This window comes from Anas platyrhynchos, chromosome Z (assembly GCF_047663525.1).
Source record: "Anas platyrhynchos isolate ZD024472 breed Pekin duck chromosome Z, IASCAAS_PekinDuck_T2T, whole genome shotgun sequence".
Classification (NCBI taxonomy): domain Eukaryota; kingdom Metazoa; phylum Chordata; class Aves; order Anseriformes; family Anatidae; genus Anas; species Anas platyrhynchos.
Window position 1 is genome coordinate 956405 of NC_092621.1, and position 10836 is coordinate 967240.

Sequence of the window (10836 nt, forward strand, 5' to 3'; positions counted from 1 at the left end):
ATGGCTAAAGAAACAGTTATTTATGTATTATACAGTTCCTGGCAAACCATCAGACACCAGGTTTGCAGCTCCCTCTGCTCTGGATCCAAGGAAGAAGGGTTTGTAAAATAGGTTGGTGTGGACAACAACCCCCAGGGCAACAACCCCCGGGCTGGGCTGCAGCTTGGTGACTGCTCTTCCCTCCCGTCTCCTCGTGCTCTTCCCACCCGTCTAAATATGGGATTTTGAATTGGATTTTGAAGAAATATCTGCAGTACATCATACCCGGCCTCCCCAAAGAATGTCTCCAGTCCTGGGCCTTTAAGAGGGAAGAATAACACGTACATCATGCTCGCTCCTTTTCATGGCACTCCCAGGGAGCTGCTGACCAAGAAAGTGCTAACCATCGTGTTTTCACCTTTAACTTTGAAACATGCTGATCACATTTTCTCCTTCAGCCTTTTTCTCTCAGCTGCTCTTGTACATAGTTTATTCAATTCATGGCAGTGTACACCAAAAATCAATAAAAAGCATTTATTATAAAGTACCAGAGATTAAAATAACTGACTTAGCTATGCTATTAAAACATGGGCAGCTCAAAGCAAGGATGTACACTTCACACAAAATATGATTTATGTTTTGCAGAGGAGGAAAAATCCAGTAAGCAGAAAAGGAAGTTTTTCTGTCTTGCCAATGAATCACTGTCCTGCTTTTAAAAAAAGTTAATAAACATGAAATGATTATTTAATAAAACTAATCTAGCATTTTATTGTAAATATAGCTCTTGTAAATAATGACTGTCTGCCCTGGGCAGCAATGATGCTTCCAAAACTTTAACCAGGTCAGCAAAGTGGCTGCCTCAGTTTCCAAGACTTATAAAATATTTCCTTTTAGCAGCCAATTTTAGGTGTACACACTTTCCAGGTATGAAATGTTTACAGGTATGCACCTATACTTTATGAAACAAAGCCCAGTTTTCAAGCAAAGGTACGCAGAGCTCCCCAGGCTCATCCATCTGTAGTCGTGCACATCCAGGTAGCGAAGGTCTCATCCTGAAGGACGTTCCCAGGGCCAGCAGAGGCTGGGGGGAGCCCGCAGCTCCCGGGAGCCCCCCTGGCACAGCACGCAGCCCCGCAGCCTCCCCTGCTGCAGCAATGCCTTATGCCACGCTAACGAGCCAGCGAGGACGCCGCCCTGGAGCCCCGCATCCCCCGTTGGCAGCAGACGAGCAGATAGTCAAATTACAGAACTGCACAGCACAGATGTCTGCTGGGCATGCTGCTGGATGGAAACGCGCCGTCGTCAAAAGCTGAAGTCCCAGCAAAAGCAGCAAGACGTCTCAGCTGTGCCGACGGAGAATTTCACAGGCAGGTTTGAAGTTTACTCAGCTTAGCAAAAGGAAGAGGAGGGAAAGCGACTGCAGTTTGTTGCAACAGGCAAACTGAAATTCATTTAATTTGTTACTTGCCGTTTTGTCCTATAAACTCAACTACTTATTAACACTGTAAATATGCCTTTTTACTGGCTCCCTGACAGCTCACATGCTTTCTGTGCTGTCTCCTTAAACATTTATGAGCGTTCATGAATATGCAAATCCACCATCTAATGTCTGCAAAATGGTTGCAAGTACAAATGCTGTGTTAATATTTCATACAATGATGGGAGCAAATCAACAATCATAAATTTTGAACAAATATGTTGCTTCATTAATAACTAATGAAGCAGGGCACGGAGCTCTAGATTTGGCATTTAATAGTAAAAGTGGTGTTTAAAAAGAGCTTATCAGGCACCACGCTCGTTTGCAAAAGGGTTAGCAGCCTCTGCAGCTTACAGGGAGGTGCCAGGATGATAAATACTGGAGATGCACTCACAGAAACAGAGTTATGGATATTTCTCCAAGAACTACATCTCTTCCCCGAGTCTTTGCTGGTTTTGGAAGACCAAGGAAATTGTCAGACTGCACAGCACTCACCTCAAAGCCTCAGCGGTCTGCACGCCTTTGTGAAATAGGATTTGTAGCCTGGGGATTTGCTTAAAGAAGCCCCCCTGAGTCATCAGTAAACCTTGGCCACCAGTGGAGGTCTGTGCACCGACCCGGGATGCCACCACCCACACCCCTCCTCTGAGACACCCAGCTCGGTGTCCTGATGTCCGTGGGCATCCCAGAGCCTGGCAGCATTAATTTAATCGGATTACGGGCCGCAGAGAAGGGGAGGGAATCATTAAGAACGCCTCCCAAGTTACCCTGTGCCTGAGCGTTTTCTTCCAGCATAATTTGCTTTCCGCAGAGTTACTTTGATTGTGATTTAATTAAGGTCTGTGTTTAGCGTTTCCCCACGCAGAACCTGCTCTATTCCTCTGACTAGGTGGAGGGGAAACAGTGGGAAAATAATGGTTTTGTGTTTTCTGTCACAAAAGGTGGATCTGGTGCTTCTCCCAGGTGCTCACCGAAGTTCCTCCTAGCGTAACCCAGTCGGCACAGGTTGACACCAGCTTCAGAGCTACCGAGCGAGCAGGGGAGCATTCCTGTGACCAGCCTGTTTCTTTATCCTCTCCCTTTGCCGTTGAATTTCTCTGAAATCTGGGCAAGACGGGGCTCAGATGCATTCCTGCACGCCGCTGCCCCCCAACAGCCACCTCGTTTCTTGTTTCCAGCTCCTTCCCCAAAGGCTTGTGTAAACCCTCTGACAGCAGGGCGGGCCGTGGCAGTAAATGTCACGGGAAATGGATGGGGGTCAGGCAGAGCGCTGCTTTGGAGCCTGCTGATTTGGTTTAGGCTGACCAAAAGCTCAGCCAGCCCCGTCCTTTATCCCGGGGAGGGGAGGGCCGCCGAGCCCAGCAGCAAGAACTTGTTAAAAGTCTCCAGATCCTGTCAAAATGCCTCCGTTTTATGGCTTTCGGTTGAAGGTTGAAGTTTTTGATGAGGTGCATGAGCAGTGACCTCATAAATTGCTCTATAAAGTGTAAACATGATTTCTAAAAATTCTTTTTGAAACACAACTTTAATAATAAGCCAAACTTGTTAGAACTGCCTTAAATATTTATGTGCATGGCATGCTCTCTGCACAGCTTGTAATTATAGAATATTATTTCTCTTTTTGTACATTTTTAGGCTGTACTGCCACTAGCATTTGACACTTTAATTTAAGCATAGTTAAAAAAAAAAAAAAAGAAAAAAAAAAAAAGGATAATTTCTTTTTTCCACCTTAGTATAAAGATAAACCAGCGAAATCATTCCTGCATTTGCTGGTACAATTTCAATTTTTAGCTATGTTGATAATTTACTTTTGATGCTAATTAATTACAAGTAATCATAAAAACAAATTAAAAGCACTATACTTGCAGCAGGTTTTTTTATGCTTATGAAATAATGCATCTTTATGCATCTGTTTACTTGCTATGTAAAAAAATGTAATCTATATTCATAGGAAAACAACTTTAGCACTCAACGGTGGTGCTGTGAGCCATTACCACTAACACGTTTTTAGCTATCTTTGCTTTTTCTAGAAAGAGGGCAGTCCGGTGCAAAACCCCAAAGTCCACCAGTTGGGAAATTTGAGGATAAAAGCCTGTGATTTAGGGATAAGACAGAGAGAGAGGCTTGAGCATGTGGATTTCAAAGGAAGGGCATTTTATTTGTAGATAAATATCCATCAGAAATGGATGTCATCCGTGTCCCCATGGCACGCGGCTCCTGGTCTTCTCATGCATTTTTCCACATGCGTTAAGCAGTTTGTGGGAGAAGACAGAGACTTGCAGATAACCCGCGAGTTTTGGGTCGAGCCAGCGGTGCAGCTGGTCATGATGACCCTCTGGGATCTCGTGGGGAGGAAGGATCGGGGCCAGCTCCGAAAACTTCCTCCCGCCCTTGCCAAGTCTCAGAGCTGAGTCACCAACAACTCATTATCAAGACTCTGTGTATTGACCTAACTCCTGGAAGAGGGCCTTGAATTCCTTGGCAACTTCCAATACTAAGAAACAGAAGCTTTTCTGGGATTAGATGTGAAAATGAATAAAACAATGCTGTGCAGTCATCTTTGCGGGACTGAACTCAATGCTAGATTCAATATTTTCGTTATGCCTCACCATTATTATTATTTTTTTCTTTCGGTTTTCAGCTCTGTGCAAAATTCGGCGTTCAAAGATTTTTTTTCATTGTATGCTAATTATTAGCACCACTTATGCCAGAGAGGTTTAACTATGTAATAGATATAGATCTAACTAAATACCATAGGTGTTAAAGCTCGAACAACACATTTTTGTTAATCAAATGATACTGAATTAACATACTGTACAATAATTGCCTTGTTAAATTTAAATTAAAACCTTATTTGAGACACATAATCTGGAGTGTGACTCACTGTTCTAACCACATTTAGATTGTTGTCAGTACAATTAGGATTTTGAATTTACAAGTCGCTACTTTTTTTTTTTTTTTTTAATTTAATCAATCACTATAGCAACTGCAAAATTAAATAGGAGACGCTCCCCCTTCCAAGTCCACTTTGCTGTACTTGCTCCTCTCGCTGGTGGAAAAGCAAACTTTAAAAGTTTCTGAAGCCCAGCTGTCTCAGCAGTTTGCCCAAGGCTCCTGAGCACATCCCATAGGGAAGGCAGGTCCTGCCACCCTCACCCGATGTCCCCAGCACCCGACAACCTCAGAATCCCCCCCTGGTAATTAGGGGATGTTCCTCTGTCTGTTCATGTTTAGTTTCATGTTGCTGGGGTGAGGGTGAGGTTTCTGCAGCCTGTAATTCTCCGCGTCCCAGTTCAGGTGCGATGGCTGAGAGCTGCTCGCAGGAGCACCGGAGGGGGCGAAATGGCTCCTTTTGGGTACGAACATCGGAGAAAGGGTAAAATTAACGAGGAAAGTCATTTTCCAGAAACAGTTTTCTCAAGCAAACAACGACAACAACAAATATTCAGCAAAAACAACAAACCTGCATCTATGTGTTGTAATTCCCAGCTAGGGAAAATAGGGGAAACAGCTCTGACTTTCAGAGGGAGCTGCAAAGTCCATGGGACTGCATATTTAGATACCTCCAAGCCCCTTAATACCCCCAAGCCCCTAGCCTATAGATAACGCTTCCAAAAATGCCTACAACTGTTTCTCCCATCCATTTCCCCTGTTGTGTTCGTCCTTACACCATAGGTACGCTCTTCCTTTGGACTGGAGTCTGAACCCCTCGCCTGCTGGTGCGCCTGACCTTTTTCCTCGACTTTTCGCCTGGCTGTCTGTCCCGCTCTGCTTTGCAGCTCGTATTGGAAAAGCTGTGAGAACGTCCCTCAAAGAGAGGAAAATTCCCCTCCGCTCCGCCGCTTGAGGCCTGGGAAGGCTCCCACACCGGCACTTGCTCTTTGCTCGATTGCGTTATGTATTTACTCAGTTTGTCCAAGTGTGGAACACGCCAAGGGGAAAAAAAAAAAAAAAAAAAAAAAAAAAAAAAAAAGCAAGTGAATTTTTCTTACGGAATAGAAAGCATTTGGGCTGCCTTTGAACCTTAACCAAACATTCACGGCGGTTTATACAGCGCGCAGCTCAGCTGAACAAAGTTACACAGTGCAGAACCACACCGAGCTCGGTGTTTTACCGAGGTGCGCTTGGAGAAAGCGTTCTCCAGGCTGTGGAAAGCATGGGGATGGCTTCAGCCATGCTTAGCCCTGCTCCTGCTTCCTGACACACCGCAGCCCGCGAGGCCGGGGCCATTTCACCGGCACCTGGCACCGTTAATAGCCCCATTCATGGGGCTCGTTACTCGTACCCTTGCAGGTTTAGGCACTGACCTCAGATTTACAGGTGTAACTTAACGAGGCACACGTTGCGGCCAGATGTCCTGCAAACAGATACCACGTATATATCTTTGGAGGCGAATAATCCTGAAATACTCATTAGGAGGCGTGCTCGGGAGATCTGCCTTGTTATTAGAGCACCAGTCTTGCACGTCGGCCGGAACAGATGGAAAAAAAAAAAAAAAAACAACAAAAAAAAAAACGGGAAAATGTATTTAACATTCCTGCTAGTTTCTTAAAAATAATTATCTGATTAAAAGTGCCAAATGCGATTTTCATTTTTCCTTATTCATCGTACTGGTAAAAGTGTAGTGAAATTGGCAGTGATGCAACACCACAGAGTTATGACAGGAATCATAAAAGGAGCAGGCCAGCGAGTGAATTTTAACTCGAGAATACGGGATTTAAGCACCGTCCAACCTCATTAATTTACAACTGGGGCTTTGTGCAGCAATCATAACATATAAATTATACATTAGGCCCTTTTCAATCACAAGGAATGTGTTGAAGGTACTCTGCACGGAGCAGCTCGAGCAGCAAGCTGTGGTGCCCAAGTGGAAATGGCCCACGAGGGCTTCGCCTGCTGCCCACGGGCTGGGGGCTCACCGGGGGCTCACCAGCCCCAGGAAGGGTGGCCAAGAAACCAGGAGCCTGCCTTGGGCAGGTTGGTTGGTGGCGGCCTCTTTTCCTACCAGGGAAGTGGTGGTGGTGCCCATTGGTGTGTCAGAAGATAAGGAAGCACAAACTTTAAGAGAAACTCCTGGGAAACCTGGTTTGCATTTGTGCACAATCTCACCAAACATTGGGTGAATCCTGTCCGAGCCTGTGCCTGTCTGCAGCAGGGGCTTGGGGCCCTGCTGTGGGGTGAAGGAGTGTTCCCAAATACAGCAGGACGATGCTGGTGAGGGCGTGGGACGGACACCCGACAGCCGGGGAGATCCCTCCTGCGCTCCCGGGGGCTGTGCAAGAAGAGAGAGAAGCCCCAGCTGAACATTTCAGCTCTCGCATGGAGGTGAGAGACGTGGCTGCATGAGATTTTAACTTCGTTTTGGCAGAAAACTGCCAAGTTGTGATTCAGGACCGGGTGTTAGGCAGACTGCCTTTTGTCTTTGACTTCTACTTACGCTTAACCCAAGGAAGATCATTGTCTTTCTCAATAAACACCTGTTTGGAGTTTTTTTAAATGTCTGGTTCCCAAGAGTTGTGTTATAATAAGGCACGGGTTTAATTGCATTGAAAGGAGAAAATAAAAAAAAAGGTATGATTTCTAAAAGGACAGAATACTTATGATATTTATGGACCCATTTAACACACTGCTTTGGTTTAAAGAGGTGGGGATTTACATGTGTTAAGTGCTCCTACAAATCTCCTTTACCCTTTCTTGGAAAAGGGCAACACAATAATAATTGTTAAATTTATGTGTTAAGACGTCTGTACTGTAGAGCTCTGCACATCCTAGGTAAGCACGATAGACTGGCTGCTTCCTCTTCGTATCCTCTGTCTGCTTACCCGAGCCCCCGAGGATCCCGATGCCTGGCAGAGGGGTGCTTGGTGTGCGCTCTGGTGCACAGCTCGCTCCCTGCTCTACCTGGTGAGGGGCTCTGGCGAAGCACAAAGTGCAATTACACAGCCCACAGGTAGCGTGGTGATTCCGTAAGTGGATGAAATCCTAAACATTGACACAGGGAATGGGTTGGATCCGTGCTCGTGGCAGCCCTGAGGAGCCGTTTCCAGGAGGAAGACCTCTGCGCCCATCAGCCAGACCCCCCCAAAGTGCCACCAAGCTCCGTGGGGACCAGCCGGGAGCGTGCCCTCATCCAGCCCACCCCAGGGTGCCGGGTTTAGGGTCCCACTGGTGTGCTCACAGCTCACAGGCACACCCCGGAGCCGTTCGGTGCCAGCACTGCCCACGGGCGTGCGAGCCCTGCCGCTGCCCGGCGAGGTCCCGGCGGCAGAAGCGTAACGCCGTGCGGAGACACAGCCATCGCCGGAGCACAGCCTCCCCTACCCGCGATAGAAATAGGCTCCACGAAATGTCAGCGATGTTAAATATGGTGCTAATTGCTGTTTGTTTATTCTTCTCCTTAAAAACCTTCAAACCAACTGAAATGAACCCTCAATGAACTTTTATCACTGATAACACAATCTCTTAATTTAGATGCCTGTAGATGAGCAGGCTGGGAAAAGGCACTCGTGTTTATCTTACCCCGTGCTCAGTACACAGCCCTGGAGAAAGTGTGTTTCTAAAGGCACTGATAGTCAGACAGCCTCCTCTGGGAGAACGGTGTGTTCCCAAATGAGGCTTGTTATGCTGATATTTATCACAGTTTGATTTTTAGAACTCCTGAATATGTTTGCTTTCCGTATTTTTCCATACTCTGATGACTTCACTGCTATTTAGAGCGATGTTTCCCCGCTGAATGCGCGCTCGGGTGCGAATATCATATGCGCTTACCTGCAAATCTCACCGCCAGCCTCAAATTGGCACAGTCCCCGCAGCACGGGGGTGTGAGACCTGAGCCACCTGTGCTGCCCAGCCGCAGCCGGGATGCGATGGGGTGGCCCTGATGCTGAGCACCCTATGCCCCATGGCATTATTCAGCAGCGGATCTGTTTGGAGGCACGGCACCGCCAGCACCGTAGCATCAGCGTGGGGCCTGGTGCTGTGATAGCCTTCAGAGAACACACGAGGATGCCTCTCTAAGCTGGTGCTGATGAAGTTTAGCCTGAAAACTAGAAGAAAAAAAAAAAATCTTAACCTTTCCACTAGCAGTGTCTCTGCAAAAGCCGTTTGAAGACACCAGGGAAAGCCTAAGATGGCTGGATAAGCATGATGAAGGGCTCTGTGTTGGCATAATTACTGGGGACTGGGCTTGACAGGTCTGGGAGCTTCTTCTAGTTCCATTCACTTTGTTTCTCGAATCTTTTTGCGGCGTTTTCTGTTCCTGATTCCTGCACTGAAGGCTGACCCTATCTTCTCGACAGCCCTCAGCCCTTGCAGCTGCAGAGGGCTTCGTCCTGCTCTCTGGCAGCCTGGCCATGGTGTGTGCAGAGCGTGTGAACATTCAGGACGGCTGCTGGGCACAGGGGATGGCACGAGGGACGTGCATCTGCCCTCGCCTGGCGCTGGTGCCCACCTCTTGCCATCACTGATATGTTGTGCTCTGTGGCCCCTGCTAAGCACCGGGTAACTCCGGCTTCAGCAACTGCAGGCAATTCCAGCTGTTAACCATTGGATCTGCTCGCAGAGCTCCAGAGAAACTCCCAAAGTACAAATCCGCATGATTCACTGGCCGCTGGTGCCAAAGGATTTTGTTTTACCATGTACGCACAAAGCATCAGTGTATCACACACTAGTGATGTTCAGCATCTCGTGTTGTGCACACAATCTTTGGCAGCTCTTGGCCCCGAGGAAGGCACTAAGCAAAGCCACGGCTCAGCAGAGCGCTTCCACGTGTGCTGAGCTCCGGGCGCGCACCTAAATCCTCACCTCGCAGGAAGGAAAGTCACCTTTTGCTTAACGTAGATCTGGAAAAAATGCTCTTTTTGGGCCAGAGTTTGCTTCCTGAAGGAAAGCTCCGCCAGCAGAATCGGGGTGGTGCTGTTGGGGCTGGTGCTGGCAGCCCTGCATGCTTTAGGGCCGTGTCCTCCTGCCCTGCTTGGCCCCTTCAGAGACCCCGATTCCGTCAGAGGGACAGGGCCGGGCAGTGCTTTCCTGGCTCGCCCCTGTCCCAGATGTGCCCCCGCGCTTCCTCCCACCTGTGCTTTCTTGGTGGCCCCTCTAACTGACCGTGTCCCCTGCCCTGCAGCTGTGCATCACCTGTGTCAGCCCTAGCGGGGCTCGTTTCCAGCACTTCAAAAGCTCCCCCGCATCACAGCCGCCACTCCCTTCTCTCTTGGTGCACAAAAATTCAAAGAGGTTCGTGGATGCGAAGCCGTGTAATTAGTGGAGCCAAGACTCAAAGGTACGATCGCTGGAGGGAGGTTGAATTTACCCACAGGAAAACTATTTTGTGGCTAGGGAGTGGTGAGACCTACGAGCACCAGGGGATGCAGGCACCAAACGCACGGGCAAGGACTGCACAATGAAGGCCACGCACTGCGAGCTACCCACTCCCATTCCCCCTCTCTCCTCTTTTCGCTTTGCCTGTTTATCTGCAATCTGTCTATTTAAATTCCTTCTAAACAAGATGGGAATATCTTTGTGCCTGTTTGTAAGAATATTCCGCATCCATCTGTTATTTACATCATTCATTTTCCTGAGGTGTCTCCAACAAATCCTGGCTGGATGCTCTGTATGTGTTATTAATAAAACAGCTGTAAAAATATTAACTGTACGGCCTAATTGTCAGCCCTGATTAAGAGCCAGATTTATCCCCGAACGGATGCTGAGACAGGGAACGTGGCTGTTCTCCAGATCTGACCCTTGCAGCTTGCTCCACAGTTTGCTCTTTGAACACTTCAATTGCAGAGCTGAGAAGAAAGCCTTCACCCTCAACCTCATTACATTTCTCTTTGTTTCTGCGTGCACAGCCCTGCCGGAGCCACCGGCGCTCATTTTATTCTTTTAATTTGCCACTTACACCCTGTTGTAATGAAGTATTACCAGCAGCGTTTCACCTCCGCGCCGTTTCATTTGGGGCGCAGCCGCAGCGCTCCAGCAGCGCGTCCCTTCACCAAGCTGCCAGCATGAAGACAAGTGGCAGCTCCGTGTTTTTGGAGCCGCAAAGCTGCGTTTTTGGTGGCTTCACCCTGGAGGTTCAGATCTCTGTGGGCAGGCAGCAGCCTCTCCACAGGGAGGACGAGGAGGTGCTGCGGGAGAGGCACCTTGGGGTGCTCTTTGCGGGGAGCCTCACCTTTGGGGAGCAACGCCGGCATGCCACCTGCTGCCGGGACCAACACTGTTTGTTTTTTTTTTTTCTTCCAACAATTTTGGAGAGTCAGAGGGAGCCTCCCCTGGCCTCTTCTGGGGGGAAGGAGCTGCTGCTGGAGCTCTGCGCAGGGCCCCAGGGCGCAGCGCTGCGAGGCACCGCTCGCACCAGGCCTGGGGCAGCAACGCTCAGCTCC

General features: G+C 48.3%; 1 long non-coding RNA gene across 2 annotated transcripts; it reads right to left on the reverse strand.

Moving 5' to 3' along the window:
• Positions 1–4402: 4402 nt before the first annotated feature.
• LOC110353784 (uncharacterized) lies at positions 4403–5343 on the reverse strand. 2 transcript variants are annotated; one of them, XR_003493148.3, is made up of 2 exons: positions 5187–5343; positions 4403–4805 (listed from the first exon to the last, which is right to left on the reverse strand). It is a non-coding gene; the product is annotated as an uncharacterized lncRNA (long non-coding RNA). The 2 variants fall into 2 exon arrangements; XR_002404755.4 differs by having other exon boundaries at positions 5125–5343.
• Between the last annotated feature and the right edge of the window lie 5493 nt (positions 5344–10836).